At 49.6% G+C, this 20,852-nt stretch overlaps 1 protein-coding gene and 1 pseudogene across 1 annotated transcript in view; both read left to right on the plus strand.

The window, feature by feature from the left end:
• Positions 1-20,852, plus strand: part of LOC135405272 (zinc finger protein 501-like) — an 895,895-nt gene that overhangs the window by 314,686 nt on the left and 560,357 nt on the right. The gene's annotated exons all lie outside the window — the stretch shown is intronic.
• Positions 18,779-19,819, plus strand: LOC135404564 (olfactory receptor 14J1-like; annotated as a pseudogene).

A 20,852-nucleotide genomic window follows, 5' to 3' on the forward strand; every position in this document is an offset into this window, starting at 1 on the left:
AGGACTCTCCCAGTTGCTGCAGTGCAGAGGAAGTGGCCATATGGCAGAGCAGGGCAGGAGCTGCAGGCAGCAAGGGCAGAGAGGAGAAGGGAGCAGGAGGTTCAAGGGATCCTGGGGTGGGAGGACAGGGCAGAGCTGCTCAGGGCAGGAACCTTGCCAGCCCTTTGCCACGGTCAGGCTCTGGCTGCAGAGCAGTGCAGGTGAGTTCCTGCAAGTGCCTCTCCCAGCTGCCAAATGGCAGCAGTGGCAGGAGCTGTCAGGATGGCTCTGCTGGATTTGCTGGGGTGCAGCAGGAGAAGCTGCTGCAGAGCAGGACTTGCTGCTGCCCCATCAGAGGCCCAGGGCCAGAAGGTTCCCTGTGGCAGGGCTGGCTGTGGGGTGGGAAGGTGGGGGTGCAGCCAGGGGTGCCCAGGGCTGTGGTGCAGAGCAGGGTCCTGCCCCCAGGGCTCTGTGTGCTGAGGCATAGATATGAGGATTCCTGCAGTGGAAAAGAACCTTCCCCAGGTGTGATGGTAAAAATAAAAAACACAGGTACAATTATTCTAACTTCAGACTGAGCTTCTACTCTGCTGCCCCAGCTCTTCTGAGTTATGAGTGTAGAGGTGGAACTTTTGTATTCAAGGTGGGTTACATCTGACATTCCTTGTGTGTGTGAGAGCTCTACCAAAAAATTCCATTTCCCCCTGGAGCAGAGCAAAACTGACTCCTTGGCAGTGCATTTGGTGACATGTGACACATCGATTTCTTTTAGAAATGGAGTGGCTTTTTCACAGAGGTCTGTCTTAACTGTTCCCTGTCCTTTCCTTTTTTGAACAGATCCTATGCTAAGGAACAGCAAATGTCCAACAGCAGGTCCATGCCCCAGTTCCTCCTCCTGGCATTTGCAGACAGGCGGGAGCTGCAGCTCCTGCACTTCTGGCTCTTCCTGGCCATCTCCCTGGCTGCCCTCCTGGCCAACGGCCTCATCCTCAGCGCTGTAGCCTGTGACCACCACCTGCACACCCCCATGGGCTTCTTCCTGCTCAACCTCTCCCTCACAGACCTGGGCTGCATCTGCACCACTGTCCCCAAAGCCATGCACAATTCCCTCCATAAAACCACAACCATCTCCTACAAGGGTTGTGCTGCACAGCTCTTTTTCTTTCTCCTCTTCATCTTAGCAGAGTATTATCTCCTCACCATCATGTGCTACGACCGCTATTTTGCCATCTGCAAACCCCTGCACTACGGGACCCTCCTGGGCAGCAGAGCTTGTGCCCACATGGCAGCAGCTGCCTGGGCCACTGGCTTTCTCAATGCTCTGCTGCACACAGCCAATACATTTTCCCTGCCCCTGTGCCAGGGCAATGCCCTGGGCCAGTTCTTTTGTGAAATCCCACACGTCCTCAAGCTCTCCTGCTCACACTCAGGCTACCTCAGGGAAATTGGGCTCATTGGGGTTACTGCCAGTTTATCATTTAGTTGTTTCATTTTCATTGTTTTCTCCTATATGCAGATCTTCAGGGCTGTGCTGAGGATCCCCTCTCAGCAGGGACGGCACAAAGCCTTTTCCACGTGCCTCCCTCAGCTGGCCGTGGTCTCCCTGTTCCTCAGTACTGCCACATTTGCCTACCTGAAGCCCCCCTCCATCTTCTCCCCATCCCTGGATCTGGTGGTTTCAGTTCTGTACTCGGTGGTGCCTCCAGCACTGAACCCCTTCATCTACAGCCTGAGGAACCAGGAGCTCAGGGATGCCATAAGGAAAATGATGACTACATGTTTTTTGATAAGCAATAAATTCCATCTTTTCTTCTGCAGAACACTCATTGTATAACTTATTTTGGACCCAGCCTGCCTTCTAAAGCTTTTAATAGTGGTGGTGGGGGGGCATTTTCCTGGTTTTTTTACTTCTGTTCATGTCATTAAGGCTGAAATTTTACTCGTCATCCCATATAGATTTCACTGTCTATCTCTTTTTTCTTTTTGACCCACAAAATATACAAATCAGGAATCATGCTTTGTGTGCATTTAAACAAAATAAAAGTTTGTGCAGAAAGATATTTGTCAAACATCCTCCCTGTGATAGTTTGTACATGAGGAATCACAATCTCTGAGTGTCAGAAAGGAATAGAGTCTCAAAAGTCTTGTTGCTTAGCTTGTTTCTCATGGAGACAGTGCAGTGAGGTCAGGGACCCACTGGGACTTCAGGGACTGAAGGCTGGTTCAGATGTTGTGTGTTGGTGGCCGATGGCCAATGGAGGTGACAAATGATCTCCAAGTCCCCTGCCTGGGGCTCTGCAGCTTGTGAGGGCTCTGATGGCAGGTGAGGACTTGTCTGTAGGACATCAGGAAGTGCAGGAGAGCACAGAGGATCTGCAGGGACAGCCCGTCCCATCCAGTCAGCAGGGAATGGAGCCCTGGAGCAGAATCCTGCCCAGGGTGGAGTCACCCAGAGATCAAGTACTAAATCTTGCTGTGAAGGGGCAAACAGAGCTCTGCAAGCCCAGGGGACACAGCAGGTACAGGGAAAACTCTTGCCAGTGAGTTCTCTTGCCCTCAATGAACTTGCACAGGTCGACCAAGATCAGCCCCCAAAGCCATGTCCCATCTCTGGAACAAGGCAGGGCCCCTCTGAGCCCCCTCCATGGCCACACAGGAGCGTCTGTGGGAGGTGGTCAGTGGCAGGGAGCACCATCAACTGGCTCTGCCTCCCAGCTGGAGCAGCACAGCCCAACAGAGTCCCCCATGGCCCTGGGCCCCACAGCCCCTGTGCTCTGCAGAGCAGCCCCCCCAGCTCGGGGGCTGTGGGGAGCACGGGCAGGGGGTGCAGGAAGGGCTGCTCAGGCCAGCACAGACATGTTCCCCTGGGGAAAGGCTCTGTGGGGAGATGGGATGTGCCAGGAGAAGAGCAGGACACCCTGTGTGAGCAGAGGGGCCATGGGAAGAGGCTGCCCTGTCCCTGGGGAAAAGAGGGGGCAAAGCAAAATGTGGGAAACTCTCTGATCTCAGTTGTGCTGCCCAAGAACACGCTGACTCCAGAGGTGTCCAAGCGGCGACTCCGGTCCGTGCGGCGGCGGGGGGGAGGCAGCGGCTCTGCTTGATTCCATGGAGTTCTGGGGAGGCACAGTGGGTGCCATGAGACTCTTCAGTGTCACTATGGCCCATTGGTTCCAGGAGGCTCTGAAATGTCTCAGGGTTCCTTTCGTTCTATGAGGCCCTGCATTGTCACAGTGGCCCCTTGAGTCCATGAGGTTCCTCAGGGTCAGAATGGCCCCTTGGTTCCATGAGGTTCCAAAAGGTCTCAGGGTTCCTTTTCTTCCAGGAGGCCCCACATGTCAAAATGGCCTCTTTTTTCCACCAGATTTCAGTGTCCCTGTGTTCCTTTGTTTCCATGGGGCCATGAAGTGCCACAAAGGACATTTTGTTCCATGAGCTTCCAAAATGTCTCAGGGTTCCTTTGGTTGCATGAGGCCCCACATGTCCCTTGGTTCCATGAGATTCACAGTTTCCCTGTGTTCTTTTGGATCCATAAGGCCCTGTAGTGTCACAACTGCCCCTTGATTCCATGAAGTCCCACAGTGTTCCATGAGGTTCCCCAGTGTCACAATGACCTCTTGATTCCATGAAATTCCACTGTGGCCCAGGGTTTCTTTGTTTCCAAGAGCCCCTGCAGTGCCACAATGGCCTCCTGATTCCATGGGTTTCTGCAGTGTCACAGTGGCCCTTTATTTCATCAGGTTGCCCACTGTCCCTGGGTTCCTTTGGCTCCATGGGGCCCTGGAGCATCCCAGTGGCCTCTTGATTCCATGGCTTTCCCCAGGGTCACAATGGCCCCATAATTCTATGAGGTTCTGCAGTTTCACAGTGGCTCCTTGAGTCCATAAGGTTGCGCCATGTTATCACAAAGCTGAGCCGATCCTGATGAAAGTTCTGAGGAGGTTAGGGGGAACTGGGACAAAACAGAATAAGAAAATTGAGGAAGGAAAGAGGGGCTTGGCCAAGAGAGAGGAAAGATTTTGATGAGTTAAAAACCAGGTTCAGGGAATGCTGAGGGTGCTGAAACACTGACTGCAAACACTCCTGATTGACCTTTATGCACTTTGTAACCTGAAGCCCCAACACTCCCCAAAAGTGCTGCCCCTCCCATTGAAAGGAATTCACTGCCCTAATTCCAAGCCAGAAAAAGCCCAAACCCAGAACTCCAGACTCTTATTTGTCCTCCAGTGCCCACCCCGATCCCAAACCTGTATTACCAATATGAAAAAACAAGCTTTACTCCTGACCCAGACCAAAACCCTCTTCCCCTAATCATGAACCAGACACTGCCAGCAGAACAACAAACCTCCCTCAGCTTCCGCCTAATCACGATCCTAAACTCTAAACCCCAAACCCTGACCATTCAGCACCCCCACAGCCCTTGGGAGTAGGGGAAAAAGGAATGTTATTCAAAGGGGAACCTTATGGTGCCAGAGGTCACTAAGAGGGTTATGGCATGGCTTTGTGTTCCAGGGAACAGCCTAGGGTCTAGAAATGCTGCTGGGAGGGGGGTGGGAAAGCAGGAGGGGTGTGTGCAGCCTGCAAGGCCAGAGCAGCAGCAGGGCCAGGGCAGGACAGCCTGCAGGAGAGATGGCCAAGGGCTCTGGCAGGGCTGCAAGGCCCAAAGGCACCCAGGCCTTTGTCCCCTTGCCTCTGGCAGCTGCCTCTGCCACTCAGGCCACCACAAGCAACTTGCCTGGCAGGTTCTGCCCTTGGTTTCTGCCTCGCCCCTCCCTCAGGAGCCTGGCAGGGGTTGCCCAGTTTTGGGCCTTTGTTGTTCCTCCCCCTCCCATCCCAGTGCCCCCAAACAGCCCTGAGCCAGCCGGGAGGGACAGGATCTGCTGGGCCAGGGCCTGGGGCTCAGGCCTTGGCCTTTGTGCTCCACAAAACCAAGGCAGGCTTTGCTCAGCATTGCAGGGGCCTGCCCAGAGCCTTTGTCTGCCTGCACTCCTGGCCTCCAAGGAGCTGCTCCAAGGAGTCCCTGGGGAGGCTTTGTCAGGGCCTGCCCTCAGTGGGGCCCAGCAATGCTTCAAGGCACTTGGACTTTGGCTTCTGACTTCTTCAGCAGCTGCTTCAATTTTCTCTCAGTACCTCAGGATCATGCGCTGGGCTGCAAACACCCCGTGGGGCTCATTAAATTCCAGAAATCCCTCAGGATCTCTTTGTCTTCCTTTAATTGTCTTCAAGGCAATTTCAAAACAAGTCTTCAAAGTTGGTACTTTTTTTTTTTTTTTAATTCAATTATGGATATTTTTTAGTTTTGAGAAGAGGTGATAGAGGTGTTCTCCAAGTGATCTTGATGCTGAGTGTCTCCTCAGGAGATCCACACTGACCCTGGATGATCAACCTTGCTCCTCACCCCCCAGCCTCACCAGTTCTGACATGGCACATCTTGGACTGACAGCTGATGCAACTCCAAACACACTGTGGGACCCATTAAAACACTGAAAAACAAATTATTTTTCTTTCTTTAGTTGTCTTCAAGTCTTCAAGACATAAACAACTAATTAGAGTTGTTTTGTAGTTTAGCTAAGGAGGAAGATTTTAAAGTGGAAGTCACCAAAAATATATTTTTTGATGAAAGGGAATGATTTACACAGATCCTTGGAATGCAAGAGGGTCAGGACACCAAGGATTTGGATCCAAAGACAAGGGGGCAAAAGACATTAGTAGCACTTAATCATTGACCAGTTGAACAGTTATCAGGTGATTCAGTAGCATGTGCTACAATTTTAACAGTGACTGAATTCTAGATTTACAATAACAACATTCCCACCACAGTCAATTCACACCCACACCCAGGCAGAGATGTGTGGACACATCAAAAGCTGGGTGTGTAAAGGTCCCTCTCCCAAATTCTCCTCCTTGTCAGGGAAACACTCCCCCAAATCCCTTTGTGTTTCCCAACAGACAAGGGTCCCAGCTGGAGGAGTGTTTGTTGAGGGGGATCAGAATTGTCCTGGGCATCAGCGAGGGTCTTTGGAGTGTTGGAAACTGGAGGGTTCCCGAGCTGGGAGAGGCTGCCAGAGGTGTCCCACTGAGAGGGAGGTGCCGGGGAGCTGCCAGGGCCTCCCTCAGCCCCGCTGGGTGTGGGCTCCCAAGGGGACTGGCTTTAGTTATCTGCTGAATTTCCATCCTTGTGTCAGAAATGACTGGAGTTTCCAAACTATTTGGGAATTGCATCCAGACTCTTCCATTGTGCACTACAGTTCAGGTAGGGAATGTTCCAAGGCTTTCAGGGAATGACTGATTATCCTGTGTTCCCCAGCTGATCCACTCCGGATTGTTCCCACCTGTATCATCCAGGAGCACCTGGTCCAGTCCAGGGACACTTCCCCACAGCCCTGGGACAGTCCAGGGGCTCTTCATTGCTCAGCTGGTTTGGTCAAGGCTTGTCAGGAGCTCCTGAGATCATCAACCAGGCCTGAGGATAATGGGGGGAGGATGCACCACCACAGAGGCTTCTAACAAAGATGGGGACAAACTTTTTGTAGGGACATCCCTGAGCACTCTCCAAGGTATTTGCAGATGAAAACATTGTGCTCATAGTCTAAGATAATCACAGTCATATGTTTTACCAAGGCCTGTATTGGCAAAATATGGGGCAATGGATTTAAACTGGAATAGGGGAGCTTTCTATTGGATAATAGGAGGAAATATTTGCCAATGGGTCTGACAAGAACTGCAACAGGTTCCCAGAGAAGAGAATGTCCCATCCCTGGATTTGTCCAAGGTCAGGAACTTTGAGCAGCCTCAATTAGTGAAGAGGTCACTGTCTATGTGCAGGAGTTTGGACCACATGAGCTTTCATATCCATTCCAAACCAAACCATTCTGTGATTCTTTGAGTCTAATATCCCAAACTCCTTCTCCAAAGTATTTCCATGTTGAGGACATGAATTACCATGTTTTTGAAGAAGCCATTCTAAGCCCAAAAGGCAACAAATTAATTCCAAGGAAGTTCCAAGGTATCTGTATGAAACTTCAAGCAAGTGGGTCAATGGCAGAACCTCTCAGGGTGACCCTTTAGCTGAGGATGGGGGATTTGGCCTCGCGATCTGAGACTCATGATGGGCAGCCAGAAAGGGGATTTGGGGACTGGGCAAGACTTGTCCTGGGATGTCTAGGAAAGAACCAAAGCAAGGGTAGAATTACAATGGTCACTGGAGGAACAAGCATGAGAAAACAGAGAGAAAAGAGAATGGAAAAGCTGGTCCTGTTAAACAGGAGGCTGATCAAGACACGTCCTTGGCTGTGCCCTGCAAGTGATCCCCACAGCCTGTCCTGTTTTCTTGAGAACTCCATCGCCAAGAAGTTTCTGTGGGGAGGGACCTCTCTGCTCCTGGCACAGATTGTGGCCCAAGTTGCAGCCACTGCAGCAGGAGCCACAACTAGTCAGGTCTTGTGTTCTCTGGGGAGCCAGACTCTGCCCAGACTGGGGGGTGTGTGTGTGTTGGAAGCACAAAAGAATGAAGGAAATGCAAAGCTAAACACCCAATGTAACCTGACTTTGTCCCTAAGTGGGGGATGAGAACTGGACACAACATGTGCAGGGACAGATGGAGGGGTTTATCCCCCTGGCCCTGCCCACAAGGGACACCTTTCAGGAAGGGTTATGGCCTTGGCTGTGCTGAGTGTTGACCTGGGCAATGCAGCTTGGGATTGCAGTGGCACTGTCAGGGCTCTGCAGAACTACATCACAGCTCCCCTGTGACATCACATCTGCCCTATGGTGTCACATCCATCATATGACATCACACCTCTCCTGTGATATCATATAATCCCTGTGTCGTCCTGTCCTCCTGTGACATCACATCGTCCCTGTGCCATCACATCTCCCCTATGACATCACACCTCCCTGTGGGAAATGACCGGATGGTAGGCCTTGAATTTGAGCAGTTGCAGCTCTGAAGTTGCAGAGGAATGTAAACAACTCTAAGGAAATATTTACTGCAATGCCGGACGGAACAAACGTAATGCAGCCGAGACCAAAGGTCACCAATCAAAATGTGTGTAGTGTCACCAATGAAAGTATGTACAGTGTCTTCTGTGTTACCAATGAAAGTATGTACAGTGTTTTATGTTTGAGACTTTTAACCAATTATGTTGTAGCACAATAGTATACAAAGAGTATAAAAGAAACATTTGAGAGCAATAAAGTAGCTGTGTGCCTTTCCCTGCTATCTGAGTGCATTCTTGGCTGTCGTCAATTGGTGAACCCTGATGTGATTTATTGTGTAGAAGATTTACTGCAAGGAGAATTCCTTGGATAAGACTGCAGACCTTAGAGTGGTGATAGAGAAGATTTATTGCAGAAGATTTGTCGCAGACCTTAGAGCGGTAGGGAGGGGATTTATCGCCGTGGACCTGAGAGCAGTGACTGTGGACCTCAGAGCAGTGAGGATGGAACCCCAATGTAGCATTTGTTGGTGGACCTCAGAGCGGAAAAATAAGTCAGGACCTACAGACACCTGGAAAGAAGGTGAGCCATTGGGGAATAAATAATGGAAGCACAGATATCCGTGGAGGAGGAATCTGTTGGCATAGTGCTAACAGAGATACTAGAGAAGCACAGTGTGCGATATCAGAAATGTGCGCTCTGCACCTTATATAGTTGGTGTAAAAGAAATGGGGTAGATGCTCAGTCAGCATTTGGTACAGACTTTTGGGACTCTGCAGGGAGAGTGCTTTTTAATGCAGCCACTGAGGCTCTTAAGCAGGCTGCCAGCATCCTGAAACTGTGGCGAACTGTCTTTAAAACTTCAAAAGATCATGCTTCTAAAAAATCACCACCCTTCAAGCCAGAAAATAAAGAAAAACCTAGCAAATCACCCTCAGAGACAGTAAAAAGAGAAAGGCCACCCCTCCTCGCCGCTGATAGGAGACTTTTCGGCCATGCAGTCGCCCTGCTGGAAGGGGTAGCACATCGCTGCCCAGCGTGCACTGCACCGATCGAACAGTGCGAGTTCCAATCGTGGCCGCTGCCACCCCGCGCGGAGTTGTGGCGCAGACGAACACCAGAGAGCCACTCCGGCTGCTGGAGAATCCTAAGGGCGTGGCGGAGCAGAGCTGGCAGCGCCGCACGGGTAGGGCCGGAGTGCCCGGGAGCCGGCGAGAGGACAGCCCGGCAGCAGCAATGCAAGAAAAACCAGGAACGGAGCAGCCCCAGAGGGAAACAAGAACAGAGCAACCCCGAAAAAGTGCCACTTCTCGCTGACAGGAGAGGCAGGCTAGAGAACTGCCTTCCCGTATCTCTGTTAACTCTCCTGTTAATTGCGTTGTGTGTCCAATGTCGCCGTGAGCTCACAGTGTTGCTGACGGTACCGTGCTGGCGTGTGTGTGTGTTGGGGGCTGTGTGTGTGTGGAGAAGCGACCATAAGTTTGTTAGTCACTGTTAAACCCCAGAGATGAGAGTCCGGGAGGCTTTCCTCCCGTTAGAACGGCAGGAGAGGCTGCAGTCAGAAAGAGAAACAAAAGAGTCTTCTTTCCCTTTTCTGTTCCTCTTGGGGAATAAGTATTTAAAACAAACAAGTACACACCTTTCCATAGTTCTTGTTTCCGTCTTTAACTCCTGCCATTTGGAAATTAGGGAGAGACCGGGGATTTGCCCTGCAGAAACCAAGCATGTAAGTGGTTGAGAAAAGAAAGCAAAATCTCTCTCTTTAGTCCTTCTAATCACTTGGAGATAACTTAAAACCAAAGAATTGCGTTTAACTGCAAGCTAGTATGCAGACAGTTTTAGGGAGTTTTTCTGGGAAATGAGGCTTTGTACAAAAGCTTTAGTGAAACGCCTTCTTGATTGTATTGTACCCCTATAAAAACCTTCTGCCAAAACTTTGTATTCAGAAAAAAACCCAAACAAACAGGGTTTTGACAAAAAGGATAAAAAGCCCTCTTGCAAAATTTGGCCTTTGCCTTAGCAGAGAAAGAGATAAGGTGTTAGTAGCTCACACAATAGAGATAGTTCGTTGCCTAGGAACCGAGTGGGAAGCTTAAACCTCCTCTGGCCGAACTCAAAAAAGTTTAAATTACCAGTTGCTCGGGGCTGGGGATGGGGTGTAGAACCCCCCTGCTTTCTAAAAACTACAACTTTGCAAATAAGATAAATGGAAAGCCAGCAGGCTGAGGATTTCCTTAACTCTTAGATAAAACATCTTTCTATCTCCCTGTTATAAACTGAGAAGTGACCGTGACAGTGGAGTGACCCTGTCAGGTTCTGTGTGTACTTTGCTCAGGGTTTCTCTAGACCCTCAGTCTGCAGGAGTGGGGGAACTGTCTTCTTGAAGCACCCCCACAGCTGGTGCTGTGAATACAAGTGGTTAAAGCCAGAGGCCTTACCCTGGGTTGGCATTATGCTGATCACATCTTTAGAATTGTGTTTAAAAAGTTTACTCAGCTGATTTTTACATGATCTTACAACTAGTTATTTGCTCTCCTTTGTGCTGCTTATGTTGTGAACTTTGTTCTCTTACCAGAATTTCATAGACAAAAAAACCCTAAGAATACAAGCAGATAATATAGATCACATCTAAAGAACCAGCTGCAAGCTGGAATCTGGCCTTCTCCATCCTTGATTGTAATTTTGGAAAAAGAGAGAAAACAAAACTAAATCTTTAATTTGATCCCAAGTGCAAAAAATGTATAGTCTGTATTGAAAAGACCTGAGATGCACCCGATGTTGTAATTAATATGACTAACAATACCTTTAATATGCCTTCAAGTGATCCTTATTCATTTAGTTATATCACAAATCAAAAAGTATTCACTCTCAATCTATCATTAGTAATTCTCATGAATAAGAGGAGCCAGTCTGTGGCTCTGGTGAGCCAAGCCCGAGACTGAGAAGATGATGCAGAACACAGTAAATGACAGAAACTGTTCTAATTGCTTTTGTCATCTTTGTATTAATCAGAACAATAACTACAGCCATGCATTAGCCATTGAATGCAGGCCATGCATCTTGAAGAACAAAATGCATTGTTTTTTTCTTTCTTATATAGCAGGCCTCTTGCCCTAACAGATCCCTGAATCTACTATTCCAGAGTTAAGAAAGTCTCTGTCACCAACAATGTGTTTTAAATTATTCTTTCTGTATGTGGTGTTGTATTGCTGGTGGGCGAGGATCAGAGTTAGAGTCAAAACTTGCATTTTTCTCCAGTATAGAGGGTTATAATATAATTGAATTTGTATTATGAATTTAGCTAAAATTTGAAAAACAAACTCAAAATTCTGTATCATATCCAGACTGGAAAGGCTTTGAAAGGGTGGATTGCTTGTATAGTTTGAATACTGCTGTCAGGTTGCCAGGCAATACTATAGTTATTGATATTATGTTTAATTGTCTTTCATGAAGATGGGTGTTGTTTATATATGTTTTGTCCCAGTGGTTTTATAGCAAGTGGCAAGGATTGTTTTGAATCTCTCTCTCTCCTCTCTAACTACTGCAACATATGAAGGAAACCTCTTAGTTTACGAGTCCACACAAGATTATAAATAACAGTGCATGGGGTGCTGGGCCTCATGGAAGAAGGGCCCTGTGCTGAAAAGCAAAGAAAGTGTCTAGTCCCCCCATAGGCCCCAGCTCGCATCATGCCTGCAATCTTTTAATAGACTGCTAACTTCATAGCATGGTGGTTGGTTTAAGCTGTTTGAATGTTTTGTCTAACTTGTGCATTGCTTTACTGAATGCCTTCGTTGAGTGAATTTTGATCATGCCCTGGATATTTTTCTTCATGCTCTTCATGCTCTTGGGTTCTTCACAGCACACAAGCCTTGACCATTTAACACAAGCAGTGACAGTGCCTGGTGCCTGATTGTATTGCACTACCTGCTTTGTCCTACATGATTCTCTACAGCCTTTTATTAGTAACTGACAGCCAACCACTTCGTGCTATAGAACCTAAATTCCTCTCATACAGCCAAGTTACAAAAATTCTGAAATTTGAAATTCTTTTGTGAAAATTGTTTAATAGTCCAGGCTCTACTTTGCAGAAATTCTATAGGTTCATTCTGTGCTCCGGACCCGTGAGATTGAGCACTCCTATTCATCTGTTCCAACTTGGAGACTAAGTCTACGTTCAAAAGCAGGATGCTGACCCCCTGTATGCTGACTGCAAAGAGATTATGATTACTTACAGCCACAGCATAGCATGCAAGTGACCCTGGCTGACCCAATAGTGCAGGAACAGCTGGAGCCTATTCCGATCTCTTCACTAAAGATGGATATGATTACAAAGAGATTATTGTCTACGCTTTTACTATTAGTCCTTTGTTGTGGATATTTTATGTTGTTTTCCTTGTTTTTCATCAATATGCTGCTTAACTTGTTCAACAATGGCCTGGTCCAACCACAGACCATGCGGGGGGAATGTATTTGTGCTTAACTGGATGATGCAAGCGCTGATAGACGGGAACTTTGTCCCTGACACAATCATCTTGTATAACTTGAGATTAATTGGTATTTTGGATCTAGTTGACAACCCTCCAAAAACATTTGACAGAAACAGTGAAAAAGAAGATGATGTTAAGACAGACCCCTGAGATACAGCACGCCACAGGCAACTTATATAAAAACCTGTCCTTACACAGGACACTAAGCTCAAAGTCAACAAAGCAAGGCTTTTTATTCATGTAACAACTAACCTAACAGTTTAATTTCAGTACAAAAAAAAAAAAAAAAAAAAAAGAAAGGGGAGGGAGTGAAGAAACACAGGTTCATTGAGATGGTCCTACTAACTGTTTTTCGAAGTTGTTTATGTAAACAGCCAAAATTGTTTTAAGGTGCATACATGAAAGTGGTGGAGAAGTAGAGCTTTTGAAGTTTTTGTAGTAACTGCTGACAAGTTCTCTTTGAAGTCCAAAAGCCCATTTGCATAGAAAAGTGTGTGTTTTGCTTTAAAAATAGAAGGAGTATATATTTATCTTTAAACTATAAGAATGTTTGTGTGTATTTGGGTTTTGAATTGAACGTGAAGTAGAAATATGTTTATGTTTTCCAAGTTATACTTTCATAAAAACAGGAAATACATAATTAGATCTTACTCACCTGAGGGCAAAACACAAGAATGATAATTTTTCAGCTCACAACCAGAAAACACAGTAAAATACAACTCAAAAGTATGTTTGTGTGAGAGCATGAAGTGATGGCCATCACGCATGAAAGTTGTGTGAATGTATGCATGTGAATGTGTGAATATATGATTATTAATATATTCTGGTTTTGCTCACAAATGCATAAACTATATTACCTCACATATGCATAAGCACCTTTAGATAAAAAATAAGAGACACATAACCCTGAGTTAAACGAAGTTTCGTTTGCAGAAGAAGTTTTGTGTATTTTATTATGTGTCCCCTGTTTGATACCTTGTGTTCAACGAGTGATTGGTCAGAATTTCTCCCAAGCATTATTTTTCAATTGAAAAACAAAAAGGAGGAATTGTGGGAAACAACTGGATGGTAGGCCTTGAATTTGAGCAGTTGCAGCTCTGAAGTTGCAGAGGAATGTAAACAACTCTAAGGAAATATTCACTGCAATGGGGGATGGAACAAACGTAATGCAGCTGAGACCCAATCTGAGTGCATTCTTGGCCGTTGTTACCTCCCCATGACATCACAGCTGCCCTGTGACACCACATCCTTCCTGTGACATCACATCTCTCCTGTGATCTTATATCAGCCCTGTAACATCCCGTGCTCGACTGTGACATCACAGCTGCCCTGTGACTTCACATCTCCCCTATGGTGACACATCCATCATATGACATCATACCATTTCTGTGACATCACACTTCCCATGTGACATCACAGCTCACCTGTGACATCACATCTTTGTTGAGACATGAAGGATTCTCTAAGACATCACATCCATCATATGACATCACATCATATCATCCCTGTGAAATCACATCCTCCCCATGACATCACAGCTCTCCTGCGACATCACAGCTCCCCGGTGACATCACATCTTTCCTGTGTCATCACATCTCCCTCATGACGTCACAGTCATCACATGACATCACATCTCTCCTGTGATATCATATAATCCCTGTGATGTCACATCCTCCCCTGTGACATCACAGCTCTCATGTGACATCACATCTTCCCCGTGACATCACAGCTCCCCTCTGACATCACACCTCCACAGTGACATCACATCTCCCCTATGACGTCACAACCATCATATGACATCAAACCTCTTCTGTGAAATCATAACATCTCTGTGACATCACATCCTCCCCTCTGACATCACATCCTTCCTGTGACATCACATCATCCCTATGATGTCACATCATTCTATGACATCACATCCTTTCTGTGACATCACATCTCTATGACTTCACATCCATCATATGACATCACACCTCTCCTGTGATTCACATCCTCCCCTGTGACATCACATCATCCCTGTGACATCACACCTCCCCATGATATCACAGCTCCCCTGTGACATCACAGCCAGTCACATCCAGATCCATCCCAAGGCTGGGGGTGTGTGAGACAGGCAGAACCACAAATGCCTGCACAGCCCAGAGCAGTCAGTGTGGGGCTGTGCTTGCTGCTGCAGAGACCCCCAGGGAACAAACACAGGCAGTAGGTTGGGGGGCTGTGTGTGTGTCCCTAAGGAGGACACTTGCCTTATTATTGCTTATTATTTGTAATATCTTACAGATCTATCACACAACACCTAAGGATGGATTCTATAGAATATGTGCCATAGATATTTGGGTTGGGTCTGGCTGAGCTGCAGTTCAGTTCCCCACAGCAGCCCTCCCAGGGCTGGGCTTGGCATTGGCAGCTGGAAGGGTGTTGAGAACACCCCAGTGTTTTGGCCACTGCTGAGCACAGCACCAACCCTGGGACATTCCTTCCTTAGCTGAGGGCAAGAGCCTGGCAGGGGACCCAAGTAGGCCAACTGAGCCCAACTGACCCAAGGGACATTGCAGACCATGGGAGGTCAGCTCAGCTCTAAAAGCTGAGGCAGGGAGCAGGAGGGGGGCATTCATTGTCTGATGGCTGCCTGCTGAGGAACCGTCCCGCGGACCCAAGCCCTGCTCCTGGGGAGTGGCCGACCATGGCTGCTCTGCAGAGAACAAACCCTGCTTTCTTTTGATTCTGTGTGTTCAAGCATTGCTTTACTTTTTGCTTTAAATAAACTGCCTTATCTCAACCCACAAGTTGGGTTTTTTTCCCACCTTACTCTCTCCCCTGTCCTGCTGGGAAGGGGAGTGATAGAGCAGCTGGGAGGGCACCTGGTGTCCAGCCAAAGTCAACCCACGACACACCTGAACCCTTCCAGAGACTCCACCACCTCCCCGGGCTACTCGTTCCAATGCCTGAACACTCCCTCAGTGGAAAAAGGTTTCTTTAATATCTAATATGAACTTGCCCAATGCAATTTAAGGCTATTATAGAATCATAGAATAGATTAGGTTGGAAAAGACCTCCAAGATCATCAAGTCCAACCCCTGATCCAACTCCAGTTTCTATATCATGGCACTAAGGGCCACGTCCAATCTCTTTTTAAAAACCTCCAGGGATGGTGAATCCACCACCTCTCTGGGTAGGCCGTTCCAATGCCTGATAACCCTCTCTGTAAAGAATTTCTTCCTAACATCCAACCTAAACCTCCCCTGGCAGAGCTTGAGCCCATGTCCCCTTGTCCTATTGTTGGTTGCCTGGGAGAAGAGACCAACCCCCGCCTGGCTATAACCTCCCTTCATGTAGTTGAAGAGAGTGATGAGGTCGCCTCTAAGCCTTCTCTTCTCCAGACTAAACAACCCCAGCTCCCTCAGCCTCTCCTCATAGGACTTGTGCTCAAGTCCCTTCACCAGCCTCGTTGCTCTTCTCTGGACCCGCTCCAGCACCTCAATATCCTTCCTGAACTGAGGGATTTTCCTGCTTTGACAGCGTTTTGAGACAGTTCATTGTGCCCTTCAAGTCCTTCCATGTGCACACACACACCCCACTCTCACCAGTGTCAGGCCCTCCAAAGAACACAAGCCCTGAGGATTTGTAGCTCCCACTCCAGTGGTTGGCACTTGGACCTCCCTCCATACCCAGAGCTCAGAGTTCCCTTGTGCCAGAAAGTTTAAAGAGATTGCCAAGACAACCCTTGGAAAAAGGTGTCCCTCTGTGTTTCCTGGGATAAGAGCACTCTACTGTCATCTTCCAAAACCTTGGAGAGGTCCCAGAGATCTCCCAGGAAGGAATTTGGGGCCTCAAGCACATGACCCATATATAGAGGCTGAGGACTCAGGGGTCAGTGGTGTGAAGATTGAGGACAGTAGAGGAGTAGCCTGAGAGGTCTGGAAGGGGGGTGTCAGAGCTGGTGGAGCTTTTCTTCCTGTCAGAAAACAGCCTAAGAAAGATCTAGTGCCACCAAGGGCAGCTGGGGTGGCCTAGACTGGTGACAAGAAGTCAGAAATTTCCCTCCAAGGTCAGTGTTGTGGTGCAATATGTCACAAAGAAGGAGTCTGGATGAGCCCAAGGCTTTGTGTGTGCAGGAAGAGCCAGGGAGGACGCAGAGATGTCAGTGCAGAAAGGTGCCAGCCAGGTGGGGCAGCCGGGGGGATGACGACAGCCTGCAGGGAAAGGGGCAGGGCATGGACACCGTAGGACAGCCTGGGCTGGAGAGGAGACAGGGAGGGGGAGAAGCTGAAAGGCCCTGACACAGCCACCTTCTGCAGGCCTTTGGCCATGGCTGCTGTCTGTGCCCCTGATGCCAGGAGGAGGGGAGTGCCCCTTGCAGCCCTGGGGCCTCGGGGCCTCTTTGTCCCTGCTCAGCAGCCTGGCAGGTGCCACCCCATGGTCCTGCCCTTGGCACTGCACATCCCACATCCCAGTGCCCCAGGAAGAGCCCTGAGGAATGAGGCAGGGACAGGATCTGCCTTCCCAGGGGCTGGGGGTCAGGGCTTGGCCCTTTGGATTAAAGAAACAAGTCAAGGTTTATTCAGCATCAGAGCCACCTTTCCCTTGCTTGTCCATCCTTGTCATCACTGTCTGCAGTTTTCTGCTCTAACTGGAATCTGGGGACACTTTCACAGTCATGTCCCTCAGTGGGACCCATTAACAGTACAAGAAACTTCAGTATTTCAATCTCATTTTGACTTCTTGAGAACTTGTTTGAACTTCCTCTCAGGGACTGAGTCTCATGTAAACAACATCAATCCCCCTGAGGGTCATGAAATGCCTGGGGCTGTTGCTGTGCTGCTGAGCTGGGCCAGGCTCCTGGCACACAGGGAGCACCTGGCAATCAAGAAGAGCTTCAAAGAGACAGCTCTGCTGGTGAGCAGCTCCTCTGCACAGCCCAGCAGGGCTGAGGGCACTGCCTGCAGCACCCAGGGCACAAAAGCAAGGCAGAGAGAGGTTACACACAGCCTGGGCTGTGAGGGAAGTCGAGAGGAAGATGCACTGGAGGAGGAATCTTTCCAGGCTTCCTCAGGGTAAGTCAGCATGAAGGGCAATGTGTCTGCAGCTGGTGCAAAGATCTCCTAGTGCTGGCACATCCCACTCCCTGCTGCACCATCCCAGGCACATCCCAGCAGGGTTCCCTTCTCCCAGGGATGGCTGAGGGGTTGTGAAGCTGGGCTGTGCCACCCAGGCTGCCCCAAGCTGTCCTGCAGAGCAGGGTCCTGCAGCCCAGGGCTGTGCCGGGGCAGGAGCTCTGCCACTGCCAGGGGCAGGAGCTCTGTCACTGCCAGGGGCAGGAGCTCTGCCACTGCCAGGGGCAGCTCTCAGCCAGGCTGGGGAGCTCCCTCAGGGCTGGGCAGAGGCTGGGGTGGAAAGAGCAAAGCCTGGCAGGGCAGGGCAGGTTTCTTCTTCTATCAAGTGAGAGTTTCATGGGGCAGGGCTGCTCACAGAACCAGAGCACCCCAGGATATTTTCCAGGGGATACTTCAAGGGGAAGGTCCAAGGAGGGATTTCTCTCAAGCTCTCAAGTCACATGCCTGGTGGTTTGAGTTCCAGAGGGAACTCTGAGGAGTTGTCCAGGGCTGAGAACAACTTGCTGGCACTGCTGGTGTCTGGGAGGTGGCACAACTGGCTCAGGGTGAGGCTGCCCTGAGTGCCCAGTGGGCTCTGCCCTGGCCTCTCCCAGCTGGACCCTCCCTATGCATTTCCTTGGTTCTCAGCTTGCCCCTGGTCCTGAGGTTGTTCCCTCCTTCTCTCAGTCAGGCTCACTGGGAGGGGAGTTCAAGCTACACAGTCCAACACTGATCCTGGCATTCCCCCCAGGCAGGTGTGTCCCTGGGAATGAGACATTCCCATTGTCCTCTGCCCTGTGGGATGTGGGCAGTGAAGTCTGTGTGCCTGGGTAAGGAGCTCTTTTTCCCTCAATCAGACCCCGCCATTAGGACACTTGGCTCTTTTCTGAGGTGTCCTTCCAAGCTGGGAGCTGCCCTGGAGAATGCAAATCATCCTCACAGCACAGCTCCCTTTTGCACTGGGAGCAGTTTCATCTGACACAGCTGCACACCAGGACGGGCCCCTGTGCCCACCATGCCCATGACCCCACCAGTGCAGAGCAGGACTGACCCCTCACAGCAAGTGTGCAGAGGGTCTGCTCCTCATGGAAGATGAAGTGAGCCCCAACCAAGGCTCCAGCCCTGGATCTGAAGGAGAGACTCCTAGAAAAGGAAAACAGGTGAGGGAGTGTAGCAGGGAGGGGGGTAGTGGGAAATGGCTTTTGTTTTTTTCGTCAGAAAGTTCTCTGCTAACATATCACTGATATTTCCTCTTCGAGTAATGCCCCACGTCTAGAGGCAGCAAATGTCCAACAGCAGCTCCCTCACCCAGTTCCTCCTCCTGGCATTCGCAGACAGGCGGGAGCTGCAGCTCCTGCACTTCTGGCTCTTCCTGGCCATCTCCCTGGCTGCCCTCCTGGCCAACGGCCTCATCCTCAGCGCCGTAGCCTGTGACCACCACCTGCACACCCCCATGGGCTTCTTCCTGCTCAACCTCTCCCTCACAGACCTGGGCTGCATCTGCACCACTGTCCCCAAAGCCATGCACAATTCCCTCTGGAACACCGGAACCATCTCCTACACAGGATGTGCTGCACAGCTCTTTTTCTTTTTCTTCTTCATATCGGCAGAGTATTATCTCCTCACCATCATGTGCTACGACCGCTACGTTGCCATCTGCAAACCCCTGCACTACGGGACCCTCCTGGGCAGCAGAGCTTGTGCCCACATGGCAGCAGCTGCCTGGGCCACTGCGTTTCTCAATTCTCTGCTGCACACAGCCAATACATTTTCCCTGCCCCTGTGCCAGGGCAATGCCCTGGGCCAGTTCTTCTGTGAAATCCCACACATCCTCAAGCTCTCCTGCTCACACTCCAACATCAGGGAAGTTTGGCTTCTTGTGGTTAGTGCCTGTTTAGCATTTGGTTGTTTCATTTTCATTGTTTTCTCCTATGTGCAGATTTTCAGGGCTGTGCTGAGGATCCCCTCTCAGCAGGGACGGCACAAAGCCTTTTCCACCTGCCTCCCTCACCTGGCCGTGGTCTCTATTGTTATCACCACTGCAGCATTTGCCTACCTGAAGCCCCCCTTCATCTCCTCCCCATCTCTGGATTTGGCACTATCAGTTTTGTACTCGGTGGTGCCTCCAGCACTGAACCCCTTCATCTACAGCCTCAGAAATCAGGAGATCAATGATGCCCTGAGAAAAATGATGACTGGATGCTTTTCAGGAGCAATAAAGTGCCTGTTTTCTGGTGCATAGCATTCAGAATGGGACTCCTTAATGGCCCAACCTTCCTACTCGGGTTGTTCATAGAGGTCCTCAGGTTCTTCTTGCAATAATTTCCTGTGCAATTAAATATTATTATGCATCTGCATTCTAATTTAGTGTCTAGCCATTGAATTTGACCCAGACATGTATAAAGGATGAATTGTGCTCTCTGAGCATTTAAACAAAATAAAAGACCCTGCAGTGCCTTCTTTGTCCAAGACTCTTCTTCTTAGATGTTCCCAAAGGACAGAACACTGCAGGACAGGGGGTATTTGCAAATGGGAAGAGGACAATAATCCCAGCCCAGCAGCACTGCCAGGGAGCAGCAGTGCTTGGTCTTTGCAGAGCTGCTCTCTTGCCACTTCCACACTGTCCTCCTGAGCCCCTTTCTCGCTGTAAGGCCTGAGTGCTCTCTGAGCACAGTCCTGGGGGCTGGAAGCCCTTGGAGCACAGGCAGGGACAGGCCCTGAAGCCGAGCTGGGTTCCCTTCCAGCATCTTCAGGATGCTGTGGGATCTTCTGAGGCCACTGCATGTACTGGGTCACTTCTTCTGTCACCTTGCTCCAGGGCTGGAACTCTCCTGCAGTGTCCCCATGACACTCCTGCTCTCTGCTTTCCAGGTTTCATTTTCACATCCAGTCTTCCCCTCCTGTTCCCAGGGACATCCTGGGAGTGCTTCAGAGCTGCCATCCTGGGGCAGCTCCTGCCCAGCGTGGGCAGGCACAAGGTCTCTCCACCTGCTCCTCTCACCTCCCCAGTGCCGCTGTTTTCTGCAGCCTCCTCATCCTTGCCCAGCACAGCCCTCCTGGCACAGTTGGACACAGCCCTTGTTCTACCCCCTCCTCAGGCACCTGCCCAACCCCCTCAGCTCCAGCCTGACGGCCAGAAACCTTCAGGGCAGGGAGGCACCGGCCAAAATGCTGAGGAAACCTTTCAGCTGCACTCAAATCCAATTGGAGGGGTTGGTCTTGAGGAAGAAATCCCTTCTCATTCTCCAGAGCCACCAGGACAACCTGTGTTGTGTCCTGGGCACTCCTCTGGCAGTGTGGGATACTGCAAAGATTTTGTTGTCAGGGATATTGAGAAGGCTGGGCAGTGTCACTG

Source organism: Pseudopipra pipra, chromosome W, assembly GCF_036250125.1.
Source record: "Pseudopipra pipra isolate bDixPip1 chromosome W, bDixPip1.hap1, whole genome shotgun sequence".
Taxonomy (NCBI): Eukaryota; Metazoa; Chordata; class Aves; order Passeriformes; family Pipridae; genus Pseudopipra; species Pseudopipra pipra.